The sequence below is a fragment of the Colobus angolensis genome, unplaced genomic scaffold (genome assembly GCF_000951035.1).
Source record: "Colobus angolensis palliatus isolate OR3802 unplaced genomic scaffold, Cang.pa_1.0 Scaffold2, whole genome shotgun sequence".
Taxonomy (NCBI): domain Eukaryota; kingdom Metazoa; phylum Chordata; class Mammalia; order Primates; family Cercopithecidae; genus Colobus; species Colobus angolensis.
In genome coordinates this window covers 24,560,609-24,579,188 of record NW_012115154.1, presented here as the reverse complement: position 1 = coordinate 24,579,188, position 18,580 = coordinate 24,560,609, and the positions used below count along the sequence as shown (strand labels likewise).

Here is an 18,580-nt window from a genome sequence, read left to right as displayed (position 1 = left end):
TCCATCCATCCATCCATCCATCCATCCATCCATCTATCCATCTCCTCTATCTATCTATCTATCTATCTATCTATCTATCTATCTATCTATCTATCTATCTATCTATCTATCTATCTCATCTATCTGTCCATCCATCCACCCACCCACCCATGTAGGTAGACAGACATAGTGACCTTCCTTACCCCTACGGTCAGTCTTTACTTCCTGACTTTCTTTTTTTTCTCAGTGTTAGTTAATTTTGGCTGTATTATGCCTATATTGTTGTAAGTCATCTGAAACCCTATTTGGGTAGAGCCTGTAAGTGAAAGAGAATCCATTAGTTAAAAATGTTGATGGTGGAGTATGGTGTAATATTGCTAATCACCTCTGTGAAAATATATTTGTATTTTAGCATAGGCCTTAAATTTAAACAAATGATTCACGTTGGGATTTCAAGCCCCGGCAGTAAATGGCAGGGAGGTTACTTAAGAGTCAGGGAAGAATTTCTGCTTTTTCCTATGAGCCCCACTTTCAGACAACCTACTGCAAGAGAGAGAGTGGCTTGTTGTATATTTTCATGGCCCATGCATGATTTCAGTTAACCAGATATAACTAGATAAGAAAACTGAGCCACTCACGGAAGTCCTTGGTGCCTGTGAAAAATAGTGTGTAAATTAAATCTAGAAAGCCCATAGCTGTTAGCTTTTGCAAGCTGTTATCCTGTGAAGCTTTATTCTTGTGACAGCCTTGTTGATTTGCCTAGTGGACAATTAACAGGCACATCATTCATTTTTATTCAAAGAATGCGTGCTGAGTCTCTACTGTGTTGCCAGACACCCTTGTAGGTGGCAGGGGTGTAGCTGCAAACAAAACTTAGGTAGCCCTTGCCCTCATGAACCTCAAGTCAAGTAATGAAGGTGAAACATGGTTGCTAGTGTCATAGAGAAGCAGAGGGTGTGGTGTGGCAGCCTGTAGGGGCTTGTCTGCCTGGGGCGGGGAAGACCTTGAGGGGAGGCTGAGGCCAAGTGGTGGGGAAGGTCGGGAGGTGCTCGGGTGGACTCCTCCTGGATTCTGCAGCAGAGAGGGGCTGTGTTCATGCAGGGGCCAGCCACGGTGCTTCTCTGCACAGGCGCTGTTCTCTCATGGGAAGACCCCTTGCCCGCTTGCTCCCCACTGAGCCCATGCTTCCTCAGGACCCTGCCCTGTCCCATCTCCTTCCCTGGGCCCTTGGCTCCTCCCACAGCACCACATCCGGTGTTTACAGCCACTTGTGCGTTTCTCTGTTAGTATCATCTGTTAGCTTTTGCTCTTCAGGAAGAGTCATTTTCATGATATTTGCAGCAAGACCTGAAATATTCCATAAACACTTACTTAAAATAACTCTTATTATTTGAAAAAATTAGTACTTAAGTATTAATGGCATGAACTCTTGGTAGAAAATACACATAAGTAGATAAGAGGTGATAAAATCTGCTCACAACTCAGCTATTAAGAGATAGATACATTGACATTCTGAGGTAATAAATGAACTTCTGGGCTTCTGTCTTTCACCTAATTATTACTATAACATATCAATATATGTGTGTACACATGCACATCTATTGACGTAAATTTACAGACTATAAATTCTGTTTTGTAAATGTTGCTTAATAATATATTATTAGCATCTTTCTATGTTAAAAACTATTTTTCTACAACATTGCATGCCGATGGAAAATTTTCAGGAGATTCAGAAATTTTAAGAAGAGAATTAAGAGCACTATTTGAGCATTCAGATGTAATTTTTAATACCCAGTGCTTATTTCTTCCATGACTACATCATAATTTCTCCCAACAATTCCCTATTGTTGCATATCAAAGTTGTTTGTATTTTTTCTATGAAAATGAATGCAGAGATAAGCAGTCTTGTGGCTCAATCTTTGCATACATCGTAAATTATCTCCTGAAAACAGATTCTTAGATGTGAATTTGCAGCGTCAAAGGGTAGGTCTAACCAAAATGCTTATTTGGAAAAAGTTTAAATTTCATTTTCTTTTTTTGAGACAGAGTCACGCCCTGTCTACCAGGTTAGAGCGCAGTGGTGTGATCTCGGCTTACTGTAACCTCTGCTTCCCGGGTTCAAGCAGTTCTCCTGCCTTAGCCTCCCAAGTAGCTGAGATTACAGGCACATGCCACCACGTCTGGCTAAGTTTTGTATTTTTAGCAGAGACGGGGTTTTGCCACGTTGGCCAGGCTGGTCTCGAACTCCTGGCCTCAAGTGATCCACCTGCCTCTGCCTCCCAAAGTGCTGAGATGACAGCCGTGAGCCACCACACCTGGCGGGAAAAAGTTTAAATTTCCTATTTCCAATTTTCCACCGGGATGTTTTGACCCATCTGCTCTTCCATCAGGATTTGATGAGCATGAGTATACTCTAGATCACTGGGTTTTTCTTTTAAAAATAGGTATTATTAATTTTCTCTGATTACAAAATCAATGCATATTTGTAAAAGCACCCGTTCACTCTCCCCGCTCAGCATCTCAGGGTTCGAGGCACAAAGACACCCAACTCAGTGAAGCAGGGTGCGGGGTAGAAGGGGTGGGAGCAGTGTCCTCTGCGGAGTGTGGGTCTGCACACAGCTAGGGCTGGAAGGGCAGGTGGCTGGCCAATGGCGTGAGCCTCACTTTTGGGCTTTCTGAATGAGTTTTCTGGATAAAGGAGCACTTTGATTTCATGAATCTTTTTCTTCCTATAAGCATAGTAGAGACCCTGAGTTTAAAATGCCAGTTGAAATTAATCAGATGATCACAGCGTCTCTGTATTGTAGCCTCTGTATTCTATCGATGATGTTGTTTGGGCTTTCCCTCCAGCCCATCAAAATGTGGCACAGATGGATATGCAGCCGTAGGAGAATGCCTGCGGGGTCTGCGACACCAGCTCCGTGCAGCAGATAGCAGGGTCTTCATTTTATCTGCATGCAAAACACTCAGGTCATGAAGTTGTCTCAGGGCACATAGCTGATAATTATCAAAGCTGGGGTTTGAATCCCACCTGGGGCTGAAACAACTGCCCGCGCGTGTGGGTTGGGAGCCAGTGAACTCGACCCTGCCTCAATAGGGGAAGGTTGTTGCAGCATAGTTTAGCGATGGAAAATGACCAGTGTGAGGCACAGGTTTCACATACCTTAGTCAGTTAAAAGAAAATTTAAAAGAGTTATCAGACAATCAGACCTATATATTTTGGATGGATTGATAATATAAGATATTTGGATCCTTTGCAGTGGGAAAACCTGCTTGAAGAAAGGAAATGGCCAGATCATGACCTGGTTACCAGACTGGAACTGAGTGCTCTGTGGAACTGAGGCCCCTTTTCCTTTTGTACCTCTGCGGGATAGGAAGGGGATGTTTTGAGTTGGCTCGGCCTGTGTCGCCTTCCTTGTTTGATTGACATGGGCGGGCCATCGTGTTATGCATCCTTCCTCCGTCTGCTTCCTGTCTTTCAGTGATTCTCAAGTTTGGCTACATGTAAGCATCATTTGGAAGTTTTCTTTAAATTTCAAAGCCTAGGTTTCACCCCAGTGCAATTAAATCAGACTCCCTATTGTGGGGCTCTGGCAGTAGCCTGTTAAAAACCCGCAGACAAGATTGGGTGATTCCAGTCTACAGCCAAGATTGTGGAACCACTGGTCTACGTCGATCCCTACCTTCTTGTTGCTATGTGTTCTGGCAAAGTTGGGTGTAATGTGAATTTTAGAGAAAGAATTTCTTACACTTTGTTGTGATTAAACTCAGAACAAGTTAACTATAAAAAGTATCACCCACTAAACCAAGCTGACAGTCTTTGGTAAATGAAGGAGTTAAAGTTGGTGACATTCTAAACATTTTTGCTGCACTTTGAAAATGTGGGTATCTATCCTATATCCTGGGTTCTATTTCTTGTCCTCTATCTCTTCTTTCTCTTCAACCACAGAGTCATCTCCTAGATAAGTATCTCCTGACACTCACTTACAGCCCTCTCTAGCTTCTCACTCCTTTTATCTATGGTTTGCACAGAATAAAGTCAAATATCCTACTTTCTTGGCTGGTACTGTCTTATTCTTAGGCATGATATTTTATAGGCTGAAAACGTGTAAATTCTGGATCTAAGTTTCAATGTCTTTGTTTCCAATCCATTGATGATCGATTTTTGAGGTCTCTTCACCAGCACTCCAGCCTATGTGGACGGGAGGAGAGGTTTGGGTGCTGGGATGGTTGGAGTCTTGCAGGCACCATCTGTCAGCGTCTCCACTTGATGACTGAGGATACGGAGGCCTAGAGAGATCAAGGAACTTGTCCCAGTTCATAAATCAACCAATTTTGTTACCTGAGAGTGGGTATAAAGTATTGATGACAGAAGCGTTTGAAATTGAACTGAAATGAGGTTTCTGGATTACCCGTGGACTTCAATTACCTGATCCATCTCTTTCTTGTTGTGGGACAGGTATTCTGTGATTTTATGTAATGAAGGTTCTTTTTGAAATGGGCTCGACCCAGAGGAAAATGGCAAAATGAGTAGCATGCTAATGGATTTTGCGGGTTTGTTTTGTAGATGAAAGTCTAATTTTGGGTTTTGGGATAACTATATCAACATGCCATTCTATCTCATCATTATCGCTCCTTGTTTAGAAAAGAAATTTGATAAATTGGAAATTTTAGGCTTGAAAGAAGCAGCTTGAATGAGACAGAATACTGATTTAGAAGTAACTTACATAGCCTGAGGAAAAAAATATCAGTACTGTAGAAATAAATTCAGAAACAAGGGCCGGGAATGGTGGCTCATGCCCGTAGTCCCAGCACTTTGGGAGGCCAAGGCAGGCGGATCACCTGAGGTCGGGAGTTCGAGACTAGCCTGGCCAACGTGGTGAAACCCCATCTCTATCAAAAATACAAAAATTAGCTGGGCATGGTGGTACATACCTGTAATCTCAGCTGCTCGGGAGGCTGAGGCAGGAGAATTGCTTGAACCTTGGAGGTGGAGGTTGCAGTGAGCAGCGATCACACCACTGCACTCCAGCCTGGGTGACAGAGCAAGACTCTGTCTCACAAAAAGAAAAAAAAGCAAACCCCAAAAAACCAAGATGACATCAACATAAATTAAGAAATGATGATTTGTGTTATTGCAGAAACTCTTGAATTACTGAACGGCAATCTCTCCACGCTTCTGAAGCTGGGATACCTGGTACACTGAGGCATTTGAGAAGCTGAGAGAGGACGATCGCTAACATTTGCTGGTGCTTGCTGCTCCCAGGCTATTCCTGTCTCAGCTGCCTCCCGCACCTTGTGTCTTTCCAGGCTTCTGGGATTCTGGATGTTTCTGAACACAGTAAACCATCTCCTGCCTTGGGGTCTTGGCACGTATGCCTCCTGCCCTGTGTCTTTCTTGCTCTCTGCGTGGTCTCCCCTCATTCCCTGTGGGTCTCCCCTCTCCCTTCTTGGTGTGTCTCTCCCCACCCTACCGGGATCTATGTCATACCCCCTTCTCCCTCCCCTCCTGTCTCTCCTGTCAGAGAACAGCATCACCTAACCCTTGAAACCCAGGCCTCAGCATGGTACTTCCCATAGCGAGTGGGTTACCGTACCCTCTTCACACGACCCCTGAGCGCCTCTCCAATCTGCTCGCCTCTGGCCTACACCTGAGTCTCTGCTCTCGGCATCTGTCACCTGTGCTGGACGATTTTCTCCCAGCTGTTTTGCCTGCTGCTACTCTTCTAGAAATATGTGGATAATGGTGAGATTTAGCTCTTACTGCATAGAGCCGCTATCCATCCGTTTGCAGCTGCACAACATTCCTTTGTGTGACTCTGCCACAATTTGTCCATTCTCCAACTGAGAACACGGGAGTTGTTTCTCTGACTATTGTGGACTCTCCTGCTATTCACACACTGAATGCTTCTTCAGGTGCAGGCGTGAGGCTTTCTCTGGGATATGTACCCTGAGGTGGGATTGTTGTGTCCAGGCAAACCCTCACCTTCACAACATGATAACAAGTTGCTTTCCAAAGAGGTTTGCAAGTTCCTCTCTCTGATCCACTGGGCCACATGCTCTCTAAACTTTGGTATTGTCAGAACTCTTAACTTTTGCTTGTAGAGTAGACGTAGAGTGGGTCTCACTGTGCTCCGTTTGCATTCGGCTGATGACCAGTGAGACTAATGTCTTTTCCCATGTGGACTGGATTTTCCCCATGGCCAGTTCTATCTTTGGAGTCGATACTGGCTTTGTTTCTTCCTTTCCAAGCCTCTGACTTCAACACATTCCAGCTTCCTTATAGTGCTACCTCTGATGTCCAGGGCGGTGCTGACAGCAGTCACTGGGCCAATCTGACCTGGACCTGATTTGGAGGGAATGTTCCTTCCAGAGTTTTCTCATGAAGAATGATGTTCATGGGAAGTGTTTCATACACACTCTGCCAGACTGAAGACGTGTCCTTCTATTCCTAGCTTGGATGACATTTGATGAGATCAAATGAATGTGTTTTCTCCAATTGGGATAACCAGGTAATCCATCCATCCTTCCTTCCTTCCTTCCTTCCTTTCTCTCTCTCTTTCTTTCTTTTCTTTCCCTTTCTTTTTCTTTCTTTCTTTCTTTTGTCTTTCTTTCTTCCTTCCTTCCTTCCTTCCTTCCTTCCTTCCTTCCTTCCTTCCTTCCTTCCTTCCTTCCTTCCTTCCTTTCCTTTCCTTTCCTTTCCTTTCCTTTTCTTTCCTTTCCTTCCTTTCCTTCCTTCCTCCCTTCCTCCCTTCCTCTTTCTTTCCTTCTTTTCTTTTCTTTTCCTTTTTCTATTTTGAGACAGAGTCTCACTCTGTCACCTAGGCTGGAGAGCAGTGGCACGATCCAGCTCACAGCAACCTCCGCCTCCCAGGCTCAATCGATTCTCCCACCTCAGCCTCCCAAGTAGCTGGGATTACAGGCACCTGCTACCACGCCAGGATAATTTTTGTACTTTTAGTAGAGACAGGGTTTCATCATGTTGGCCAGGCTAGTCTTGAACTCCTGACCTTAGGTGATCCACCCGCTTTGGCCTGCCAAAGTGCTGGGATTACAGGCATGAGCCACCGTGCCTGGCCTACTCTTCTTTAATCTTTTGATATGGTGAATGAAGTTCATGAATTTTCAAATATCAAAACACTCTTGAATTTCTAAAATAAATCCAACATGGCCATGGCATGAGGTATTTTCTTATTCACTGCTGGGGTTGATTTACTAATATTTTGTTTAGGATTTTGGCATGTATATTCATGAATAAGGTTAGTCTTGCCTCAATTCAACAGGAAGTTTACACTACCCTCATGGAATAAGGTGGAGATAGTCCTCTTTTTATTCCCTAGAAGAATAAGATTGCATGAGATTGCAATAACCTGGTTCCTGAGAATTTGTTAGGACTCACTTGTAAAAACTATCTTGCTTTGTGTTTTCCTTCTAGGAAAACCCTTAACTATGGCTTTGGTTTCTTTAATAGTAAACAGATTCTTTAGGAATTCTGTTTATTTTCGAGTTCTTCTAAGTTATACTATAAAAAGTCATCTTTGTCCACGTGTTCCCACTTTTGGCATTAAATCATTTTAAGAATTATACCTGGCATCCTGTCTCTTTATTCATGACTAACATTCCTTAGTTGTATCTTCTGTCTTTTTCTGTATCCGTTTCTCTAGAAGTTTTCCTATTAACTCTTTCCAGAGAACCTGTTGATGGTCTTCAGATTTCTGGAGGCATTCAGGGAGGGAGTAAGTTTGGGAGAGGAGTGAATTCACCTGAGCTGCAGCCCACTGCTGAGGATAGACTCTCCAGGCGTCTTGACACCTTGCAGGTGTCAAGCCCATCAATGGGCTCTGACCCACTGGAGAAAGGGCAGCATCAACCACTGGCCAGGCTGCAGGACCAAAGCTGAGTTACGATGGTGTCATTGGGTAAGACCTCCCCTGCGCTTGGATCCCTCTTGCCTCCCCCAGCCCCTTGACCCCCAACAAGAAAGACGTGGTGGTGGCTGATGGCATCAGGCGCCTAAGCTGCTGGCTGGAGGAGGAGCGTCGTGAACCATGGAGCTGCAGCAGGAGCCGGGTGGCCACAGAGGTCTTGGTGGGGCGGCAAAGGTTGATTTATTCAAGGCAGAGGTTTTGGTGTCTGGAGGGGACTGTGCATTTTAAATTGCTTACGTTGGATGGCATTTGTTGACTCTAAGTGGCTAAAGAACTTCTTGTTTCCTGGGACTGATTAGAAAATGTATCGAGTGAGGTTGAATTTACTATTTTCCCTGGCCCACGCTGTTTCATTTCTGAGGGTGCTTTTGTGACAGTGTCTTATGGAGCAGTCTATCAGCAAGGATGATGTGTTACCTTTCCAAAAGTTCGGATGCTTGGCGTGTGTCTGCACAATTTAAACATCGGTAACTAATCAGCTGCACAGAACCCATTTTTATTTTAAAAATCTGCTACCATTATTTCATTCCCTACTTTAGGAAGTTTTGGAACTCCCAAATAAATACCAGTCAGATATTTTGAATGATAGTGTCTCCAACGGGAAACTAGCCTGAGAGGCTCTTTACCCGCTAAGAACATCTCTAAGTCACCCTGCAGATTCTGTTTCTATGTCTTAGAATATCTTTTCCCCTAGGGATTCTGCAGTAGCTTGTGACACCCTTATCTGGAAGAAGCACTTGCTGGAAAGTGAACTGGGTAAGGTGCAACTCAAGTCTTCACCCTTCTTAGAGCCTCATGTGTCCTGGAACAGAGTTTGTTGGCTGTTACTTGGGTTCGGGATTCCCTTGTGAGCAATTCTCTGTCTCTGGCAACTTTCAGAATTGCATCCCCTAGCCATCTAAACACACTCACATACACACACACACGCACGCACACTCTTACCCACTCATCATTGTGACATTGAAAGAGATGAGTGTTTGGCCACACGCTTCAGTGGCGTAATAGGTGTTTAAGGTAACTATCCCCACCCCAGCCTCCCCCTTCTCTGTCTCCTCCTTCTTTCCTCCCTCTGTCTTCATCTCCTTCTCTCTCTCTTCACGCTTCTTTCTTTTTCTTGTTTCACTAGCCCAGCCATTATGCCTCGACTTGCCCAAGAGAGCGTCATTGAAAACACTGTCAGTAAGGGCTGCACATTATTGCTTAATGTGGGGAATATTGCTCCATCTTTTGCTTTAAGGGAAGTGTTAACTGACGTTACAGTGCTAATGATACAGGTCTGCTTCTCCTAAAATAATTATAGATCAATAAATTACAGGGTGAATTATAGAACAATTATAAAATAATTTACTACAGTGTTCCTTCAAGGGTTGATATAATGGATTTAATTTATAAAGCTTTGCTTTTTCCCCTTTTCATAACTATTCAGTAAAGCAACAGTAGCAGTCATGATGGTGAGTATTATATTCCAGTGAATATCCAACGACACCACCGATCAGGAATTCCATGCTTCACTGTGGGGAACAAGCTATTCTCCTTAGCAGCTGCACCACTCTGCATTCCTGCCGCACTGTGTGAGGACCCCCATTCTCCACGTCCTCACCGACACTTCTTTCCCAGTGTTTGATTATAGCATCCTAGTGGGTGTGAGGTGCTATCTCATTGTGGCTTTGGTTTGCATTTTCCTAATGAGTAATGACATTGGGCATCTTTTTTGTGTGAATTCTACAAAATTGGAATGGAAAATAAATAAGAACTGTAGATGCAGCGCTTTTTTTTCTCTCCCTCTCTTTAAATTGATTTCCCTTTGTCTCTCTGTCTACACATACACACCCCTGAGATGGCAGACCTTTTGGCTAGAAGGGGTCTGTGGGGGTCGTTTAATCCACACCCTCGGCTCAGGAGACCCAATTCAGCACACATTTGTGTGGGCCCAACAGTGACGCGAAAACAAGATAGGCTCAGTTCGTGCTCTCGTAGAACTGACAGCCTAGTGAGGAGAACGGCCTCCGACCGGAGTCACACAGATAAGGAAGGAGGTGAGTGTGCAGCACACAGGTCAGCCGTGGACCAGCCACGGACCAGCGCCTAGTGAGGAGAACAGCCTCCGACCGGAGTCACACAGATAAGGAAGGAGGTGAGTGTGCAGCACACAGGTCAGCCGTGGACCAGCCATGGACCGGCGCCTAGTGAGGAGAACGGCCTCCGACCGGAGTCACACAGATAAGGAAGGGGGTGAGTGTGCAGCACACAGGTCAGCCGTGGACCAGCCATGGACCGGCGCCTAGTGAGGAGAACGGCCTCCGACCGAGTCACACAGATAAGGAAGGCGGTGAGTGTGCAGCACACAGGTCAGCCGTGGACCGGCGTGGGGTGCAGGCCTCTGTAGGAACACAGGGGCAGTCGTCTGGCCTGCCTGGTGTGTCAGAGAGGGCTACTCTTGGGGGTGACTCTCAGGCTCTGACACCTCTGAGAGAGCTGGGGCTGGAGGTGGAGGCAGCCTGGCGAAGGTGACAAGGCCCACAGCGGGCAGGGAGGATGTGGTGGGTGCTGGAGGACACAAGGGTGAGCTCGGCTCACAGCCCCAAGGCTGGCGTGTGAATTGGAAGGCAAGGGGAACCGGCAGCTGGGGAGGGTGGCTGGGATGAATGGACCTCAGGCAGCAGGAACGTCTGGCCCAGGAGGCCTGCCTCTGGGTGGGCAGCACCTCTGGGTGCCTCACCTCCTGAAATCACTGCCTCCAGGGTCAGCAGAGGCAGAGCTACCAAGCGCTGGTCCAAGGCCCTGACCTGGGGGGTCCTGGGTGAGCCACTGGACTCCCTGTGCTTCAGTTTCTTTACTGGGACATGAAGAAGGTAGTTTAGGACCATTACAGCCTTCCCACCCTGCCCTTTGGAGAATCTCTCAGGCCGTCGTCCGAAGCGTCACTATCAAACACCACTTTGTCACCTCCTGTATCCTCACTTCCATCTCAGTCCTCCTGGCTCGTCCCTCACAGAAAAGAATTTGCTCAAGAATTCAGGCTTGGACAACATGGGATCCAAAGATGGATTTCCAGGTCGACTCGTAACTAAGATGAAAAAGCAGCTCAGCACCCGCTCAGTCTTTGGATTTGTGGGGGTTTCTTTTTCCTGTTTTTAGTGGACAGATAGCCATCTGTATTTACTGTGCACAGCTGATGTTCTGAAGTTACACACATTATGGAAGAGTGAAATCTCGCTAATGGACAAATGTATCCAAAGGTAAGTGAGTTAACCTCACTTAGTTATTATTTTTGTGGTGAGAACAATTCTCACTCTCACCATTTTTTGAGAATGTGTCATCACTACCTATGGTCACCGTGCTGCACAACACGTCTCTGGGGCTTGTTCCTCCTGTCTGACTGTAATATGTATCCTTTGACTAACGTCTTCCCATCCTCCCCTCCCCGAACCAAGCCGTCAGCTGGTTAGATTCTACCTGTGAATGAGGCCACGTGGTATTTGTCTTTCTGCGTGGGGCTTATTTCACTTAACATGATGCCCTCCAGTTTATCTAGATTGTCATAAATGATGAAATTTCATTCTTTTCATGGCTAAATAGTATTCCACTTTATATCTATACCACATATTCCTTATTCATTCATCTGTTGATGGACACTTATGGTGATTCTAAATCTTGGTTGTCATGAACTGTTCTGCCTGTGCACGGGAGTGCAGATGTCTGCTCAGCACACTCATTTCATTTCCTTTGGATCCATACTCCGCAGTAGGGTTGCTGGATCATATGGTGGTTCTATTTTTAATATTTTGAGGAATCTCCATACTGTTTTCCACAATGGCTATAGCAATTAACACTCCCAACAACAGTATATGAGGATTCCCTATTCTCTACATCCTTGCCAACACTTGTCTTTCTTCTTTTTGATAGTAGCCTTCCTAATAGGTGCAAGGTGATAGCTCATTGTGGCTTTGATTTGCATTTCCCTGATGATTAGTGATGTTGAGGGTTTTTTCATAGACCTCTTGGCCATCTGCGTGTCTTCTTTTGAGACATATCTGTTCAGATCTTTTGTCCATTTTTAAAAATTGGGTTGTTTTCTTACTATTAGGTTATTTGAATTCCTTATATATTTTGGGGATTAACCCTTTATCAGATGCACAGTTTTGCAATTATTTTCTTCCATTCTTTAGGTTGTCTCTTCACTCTGTCGATTGTTCCTTCTGCTGTACAGAAGCTTTTTAGTTTGATGCATTCTGATTTGTCTATGTTCGCTTTTGTTACGTGTGCTTTGAGGTCATATCCAAGAAATCACTGCACATGCCCATGCCATGGAGTTTTCCCCCGTGTTTCCTTCTAGGAGTTTCATAGTTTTGGGTCTTACAGTTAAATCTTTAATCCATTTTAAGTAGGTTTTTCACATGGTGGGAGACAAGGATCTAGTTTTATTCTTCTGCATGTGGCTATCCAGTTTTCCCAATGTCATTTTTTGAAGAGACTGTCCTCTCTCCATTGGGTGTTCTTGGCATGTTTGTTAAATATCATCTGGCTATAAATGCACAGATTTATTTCTAGGCTTTCTATTCTGTTCTATTTGTCTGTGCGTCTGTTTTTATGCTGGTACCATGCTCTTTTGATTACTATAGCAGTGTAGTATATTTTGAAGTCAGGTAATGTGATGCTTTCAGCTTTGCTCTTTTTGCTCAGGATAACTTTGGCTGTTCTTTTGTGGTTCCATATGAATTTTATATATTTTTTTCTATTTCTGTGAAGAATGTCATTGATGTTTTGATGGGGATTATATTGAATCTGTACATCACTTTGGGTCATATGGACATTTTAACAATATTTATCCTTCCAATTCATGAACATGAATATCTTTTCATTTATTTCCTTTTTAGTGTCTTTCATCAATGTTTTACAGTTTTCAGTGTAGAGATCTTACACCTCCTTGGTTAAATTTATCTCTAATTATTTTATTATTTTTGTAGCAATTATAAATGATGTTGTTTTCTTGATTTCTTCTTCAAGTATTTCCCCATTCGTGTATAAAAAGAGTCCTGATGTTTGTATGTAAATTTTATATCCTGCAACTTTACTGAATTCATTTATTAGTTCTAAGAGTTTTTTGATGGAGTCTTTAGGGTTTTCCATAGTTATGATCATGTTGTCTGCAAACAACAATAATTTAACTTCTTTCCTTACAATTTGAATGTCTTTTCTTTCTTTCTCTTGCCTAATTGCTTTGGCTAGGATTTCCAGTACTACATTGAGTAGAAGTGGTGAGCGTGGACATCCTTGTCTTATTTCTGACCTTAGAGGAAAAGCTTTGAGCTTTCCCCTGCTGAAGTTTCTTGAGAAGGAGAGTTACATACATTTCACAAAGGAAAGCAAACCCTTGTGGTTATAGACAGGGATTCTGGGCTGGAAGCCCTGTGCGCTTCCCCACGGTATTCTTGGGACCTGAGAGAGGCTGCCTGATCATGAACCTGCTGCTGTATGAAGCTTTAAAAATTATACAGAAAAATGGATGATGCCCCCCTAAAGTTAAAAATGAGGTGGCTTTATAGGTGGTTGAAGACAGCAAAGCCTCTCAATATAATTTTCTGAAACCCTTTGTGTAATAGCTCTGCTAAACCCTCCTGTTGTCTGTGCTTTTCCCCATGCAGGGACGTGCTGTGGGCAGGGGTTGGAGATAGAAGTGGGTTGACTTTGGCCCCATAACTCACTCCCTGGGGAAGTTGTAAGTGGGTTGCTTGGAGGGGACAGAGGGCTTTGCAGAGAGAAAAACCTGGTGTGGATTTTTGGTGCTCTCAAAGCCATGTTGGATTCAAACTGATTAGCCACTTTTCCCACCTCCTCTAGAGGAATCTGGCACCATGAGGGGTGGATACAGAGTGGTTTCTTTTGGAGAAGAAAGGTGGGCTTTGGGATTCTCCTCTGCCTGAGTAGGGCATTGATGGGTCCCTGAGGACACAAAGCATGAGTGTCGCCCATGTGGACCCTATAAGTTGGGGGGATGCCAGTGTGCCCACGTGCTGTCTTCAGGTCCTAGGCCGCGTCCCTTCTCTTCCTGTTCTTCCTTCTTCCCTTCTCATGCTCTCTTGGTCTCTGTCTCTTCTCGTTGTTTTCTTACCTTCTCTCTCATCTGTTTGTGCATTTGTGCATTCATTCCATCAGTGTTTACTGAGCACCTTGTACCAGGCAAGCATGCGGACTCTGCCCTCAAGACCCTGCAGCCCAGGACTCAGGACACATCAATGAGGTTCATCAGGCATGAACTAAGATCAAAATGGAGGAAGGAGCTGCCTGAGCATGGCGGAGGGCGGGGTGGGGGGGACGGGGCTGGCCCTGTTTAGGGACTTGGGGACGCTCCTGGCAGGAGCTGGCTTTGGGCTGAGTCATCCAGATAAGTAGGAATCTGCTGAGTGGACAGGCATTCCAGAAAGGCACGTTGCACGTGGGAAGCAAGGGAAATGGGCCAGGCCATGTCCTGAAGGAATGAGGTTATTCCTGGGGCAGTAAGCAGCTTTAAGGGTGTCAAGAGACAGAGCTCAGTGTGGCAGGAGCATGGGGAGTGGTGGGGATGAACCTGCGGGCCATCCACCCTGCAGACGGGGCTGCAGTCTATGGTGGGTTTGTAGCTCAAGGGCGATGCCATACCTGCTGTGCAGACTAACAGATAACTGCCGGTGACCAGCTGCCTTGGGGATATTGCTTCTGACATTCCTTGTATGGGTTTCCTGTAACCCTCATGGCCACCCTGCACAGGGTGCATGATTAGCTCCATTATAGGAACAAGAAAGCTGGGGGTCAGAGAGGCGGCGTCAGTCATTTGAGGTTAGCACCTGGTCAGTGGGTGACGTGAGGCTGAGACCCCTGGCATGCTTCCTCCTTCACGCCAGCGCCCCTCTGTGTGTGGTGAGCCGCAGGGATTGCGTGTGGACAGTGGTAGTAGTGTGTGCTGTGTGGCTGCGTGGCTGTGGCTGGAGGTTGTGGTGGACCTGACGTGTTGATTAGCATTGGCTGTCCTCAGCCTTCTCTGTTAAACGCGCATAAGCCTGCTGTCCGTCACTGATTGCCGTCTCCGTGAGCCTGTGCTGAGGTGTAGGTTCACATGGCAGCGCAGACGTGGGTTGCAGAGCAGGCAGAGCTGGGTGGGATTCCGGCTCTGTCATGTTCCCGCTCAGTGGCTTTACCTTTTTTGCTCAGTTTCCTCATCTTTAAAGTGAAGGAAATAATAGGGTCTACCTAAAGAGTTTTTAGATAAACCACTTAAAACATAGCAATTAGGTAACAACTGCCAATAAGTATTAGTTATCGTCATTGGACACTGTAAAATGTTTAGTGTGCAAACCTGTAAAATAGCTCCTAACTTGAATGATCTCATGGTCCAGCTGGGAAAATTAATGTGTAATTCAAAAATAAAAATAAAAATATCAACTCTGTACAGAAATTCCCAAATGAACGTGTAGAGTCTATTACCCACATTGAGGAACGTGGAGAGATCACAACTTGGAGCCCCTGCAGAAAGTGTTTAGGGAAAACAGTGGGACTTGAACGGGAGCCTGGAGGCATTAGGTAATGAGACAGGAAGGGAGAGAATATTCTAGAAAGGAAGAAAACCAGGTGAGAAGGCCTATGATGTATTTGGAAGCCGCCTCCTGTGACAGTCGGGCTGAAGTACTAGGTTTGTGTGGAAGAATATGGGTGAACCATGGAGAAAGCTGACGAAACAAGATGGCGGGTCAGCATCATCCCAGGGCCAACTACTGCTTGGGGAAGAGTTAACTCGGTGGCTGTTTGTACGATGACCTGAAGTCAAGAAGAAATTAGAAGCAAGGATGAAACAAGCGAAGTAAACCCTTCTGTGTTTAACCACAACTTAGTAAACGCAGTGACTCATCTCCATTCATGGGTGTCAGCGTGGTTCTGAGCATGCAGATGAATGTATCCAACCAGGGCGGAGGAAGCCTGGGTGACCCTGAGCTTCAGCCTTTTTAGTTCTGTTCCTTTGCAGGCAGAAACAACTAGGAAATGAGGCCCATATTTTGGGAAGTAAAATTATTCTACTCTAAGATATTTGCAGTTTTATTTCCCTAATTATTTTGGATAATCAACATTTTCAATTTTTTTTTTCCAATTTTCAAATCAACTTTAGATTTAGGCCCTTAAATGTATCTTTTAGGAAGCAGCATCTTGTTGCCTTAGGAACGGTGTTTGAAAAAGTTCTTATTTGTGCTGTACATTTCAATGACAAAGAAAGTTCACTGCCATCCCCCCGTGGAAAATGCTTTTATCATTTAAGAAAACATATGCACGTAGAAAGAGTTAGTAGTAGAAGTCACTATGTTGTAAGAGCCCAGGGTTGGTATCAGCAGAACTTAACGTATTCCCTCTCAAAATAAGATCATCGCTGGAAAAACTATAAATAATTTTCAAGTTTATTTTCAGACTGCGTTTGTTGTTAGAGTAGCACTTTAGGATTTACTGTGATGAAAGACAACGGTTGTGTTTTTAAAAAGCGTTCCCCACTTGGACTAACAAAGAGACTCAGCACTGCAGCCTCGATGGAACGTTCTTTCTCCACACAGACACCAGATGGCGCCAAGCCGCAGGTCCTTCGCCTGGATCAGTTCATTATTTTAAAAATGAATTTGGGAATTATGGCTGCTGGCATTCTGGGCTCACTAAAATTTGTGTAATGTTTCCAGCTGTGGACAGAAGGGTCAAAGGCTATGTTTAATATGTTTTTCCGGAATTTATTCTCATCAGTGGTTGGAGTTGGAAGGCCATCTTCCTTCTCAATTCTTGACTTTGGAGAGAGGTGAGGGAAACAGCTTTCTGCTTAGGCTGTCCTGGGCAAGATCTGGACGTCTGCACCACCTGCCTTACCGTTTTTCTGTTGTGCTTCCCTTTAACCTATAGAAAAGTGATTTAGTAGGAGTAACTTACACTTACTTCACTAGAGGAATAGTCACAAAAAATAATGTCAGATGCTGAGGGTTAGGTTGCTAGAGGATTTTTAACTCTCAGTGACAAGGCAGTTCAGAAACTATGTTTAAGATTTACGTTTACTTTTTTACCTCTAACCTTACCAGTATTATTTTTATGTGAACAGATAATAAAAACATATGACATTTTTGTATGATGAATATTTCTTATCAAGGCAAATTTGGTTTTGGTTGTTTTCACAAGAGTAGTAAAATTAAGATTAGCCATGCTGAGCTCACAATGAACAACAGCAACAACGACAACAAACAGTTTTTGGAGGTTTGATTTGAGCTCTGAGAGAAACAGTGTAAGAAATGGAACAGGAAAAGACCTCCGATATCCAGGAATGTTGTAATTGACATATTTGAATCTGAAAACACTGTTTATCCTTGCGGCTAATGCAGGGTAATATACACTGCCAATGCTTCAAACAAACGGGGTAAATGCCACTGCTGAAATTACAGCTTCTGCTCACATTCTTTCAGCTTATCCTTTATTTTTGTAAAAATATTCCTCTTGCTGAACATATATTTTGAGATTAAGAAGTGTCTTTTCTTTCTCAGAGAAAAATATTTCTCAGCCCTCCGTTCTCAAGACAGATGAGTGCTTTAGAAAGAAGACTCCACAGCAGCAAGGAGGATGGAATGACAGGCAAAGCACTTAGGACCAGGAGATGGCTTCGTTCCCTCAATCACTCATCCAAAGATGTTTAATGAGCACCTACTGTGTGTCAGGCATTGTGCCGGGCAATGGGGATATCGTGGTCAGTAGTAAGTGAGGAGAGATGAGTTCATTTGTGAGAGGCTTTGACCAGTGGAATCAGAGGAAGGGAGGGCCCAGGGTGGGCCAGGTTCAAAGACATTTTGGAAGTAGAATCTGCAGAACATGATGATCCTTTGGAAACAGGGCAGGGACGTGAATGAACATGTAATGTCTCCATGGGTTTGTCTTTCCGAAGGTTTAAAATCCTCAAGAATAAGGCATGTGTGGTAATGGTCTCCACGATGGGGGAGTATTATGTCAGTGTACCTGCATGTTAACTCTGCTCATGTAGAGGCCACGTCTTCACCATCACAAAGTCTCAAGTCAATCCTACCCCTTCCCTATTGAGTTGGAATAAAGGCCCATGTTTCTCCCAGTATGGGAACAGAACTAAGTCCTTTGTTCTATTATTTGGCCATTATTGACTCAATCATTCGATGAGTATTGATGAAGTGTGTTCTAAGCTTGTACCGGGCTAGGTCGTCTACTACAATCCCCACACTTACAAACCTTGCCAAGCTGTGCCACCTGCAAGCTTCCTGACCTTGGGCGACCTCATCCCTTCACTTCCACTGGTAAAGATGAGCTATGAAAGAACGTGGAGTACTCCTCAGCACATAGTAGGAATTTAGTGAATATCAGTTCTCTTCATTCACAAGCACTTAATAGGCCAGGTCCTGGAACAAAAGACAAATCAGATGAAAAGAGGCTCATACCATATCCCGGCCTGGCAGTGCGAGAGCGGCTCCTGGAACTGGGATCCCACGTCAGCTTTCAGCTTTTTTTCTGCTTTTTCCTTCTTCTCAGGCCTTTTAGGATGTGGGATGTTTTAAAGCTTCTAAAGGAGAGAGCCAAGTGGCGTGTCCTTGCTCTGTGGGCTGGGAAGCAATGAGTGATTGCCGAGGAGGCTTTTTCTCAGCAAACGGCAGAGACAAAGGAGA

At 44.6% G+C, this 18,580-nt stretch overlaps 1 long non-coding RNA gene across 1 annotated transcript in view; it reads left to right on the top strand.

The window, feature by feature from the left end:
* LOC105511372 overlaps positions 1-18,029 on the top strand; it is a 138,846-nt gene extending 120,817 nt beyond the window's left edge. Inside the window, exon 2 of the long non-coding RNA XR_001001713.1 lies at positions 17,441-18,029. This is a non-coding gene — a long non-coding RNA (uncharacterized LOC105511372). The remainder of the gene's footprint in view (positions 1-17,440) is intronic.
* The last annotated feature ends 551 nt before the right edge of the window (positions 18,030-18,580 follow it).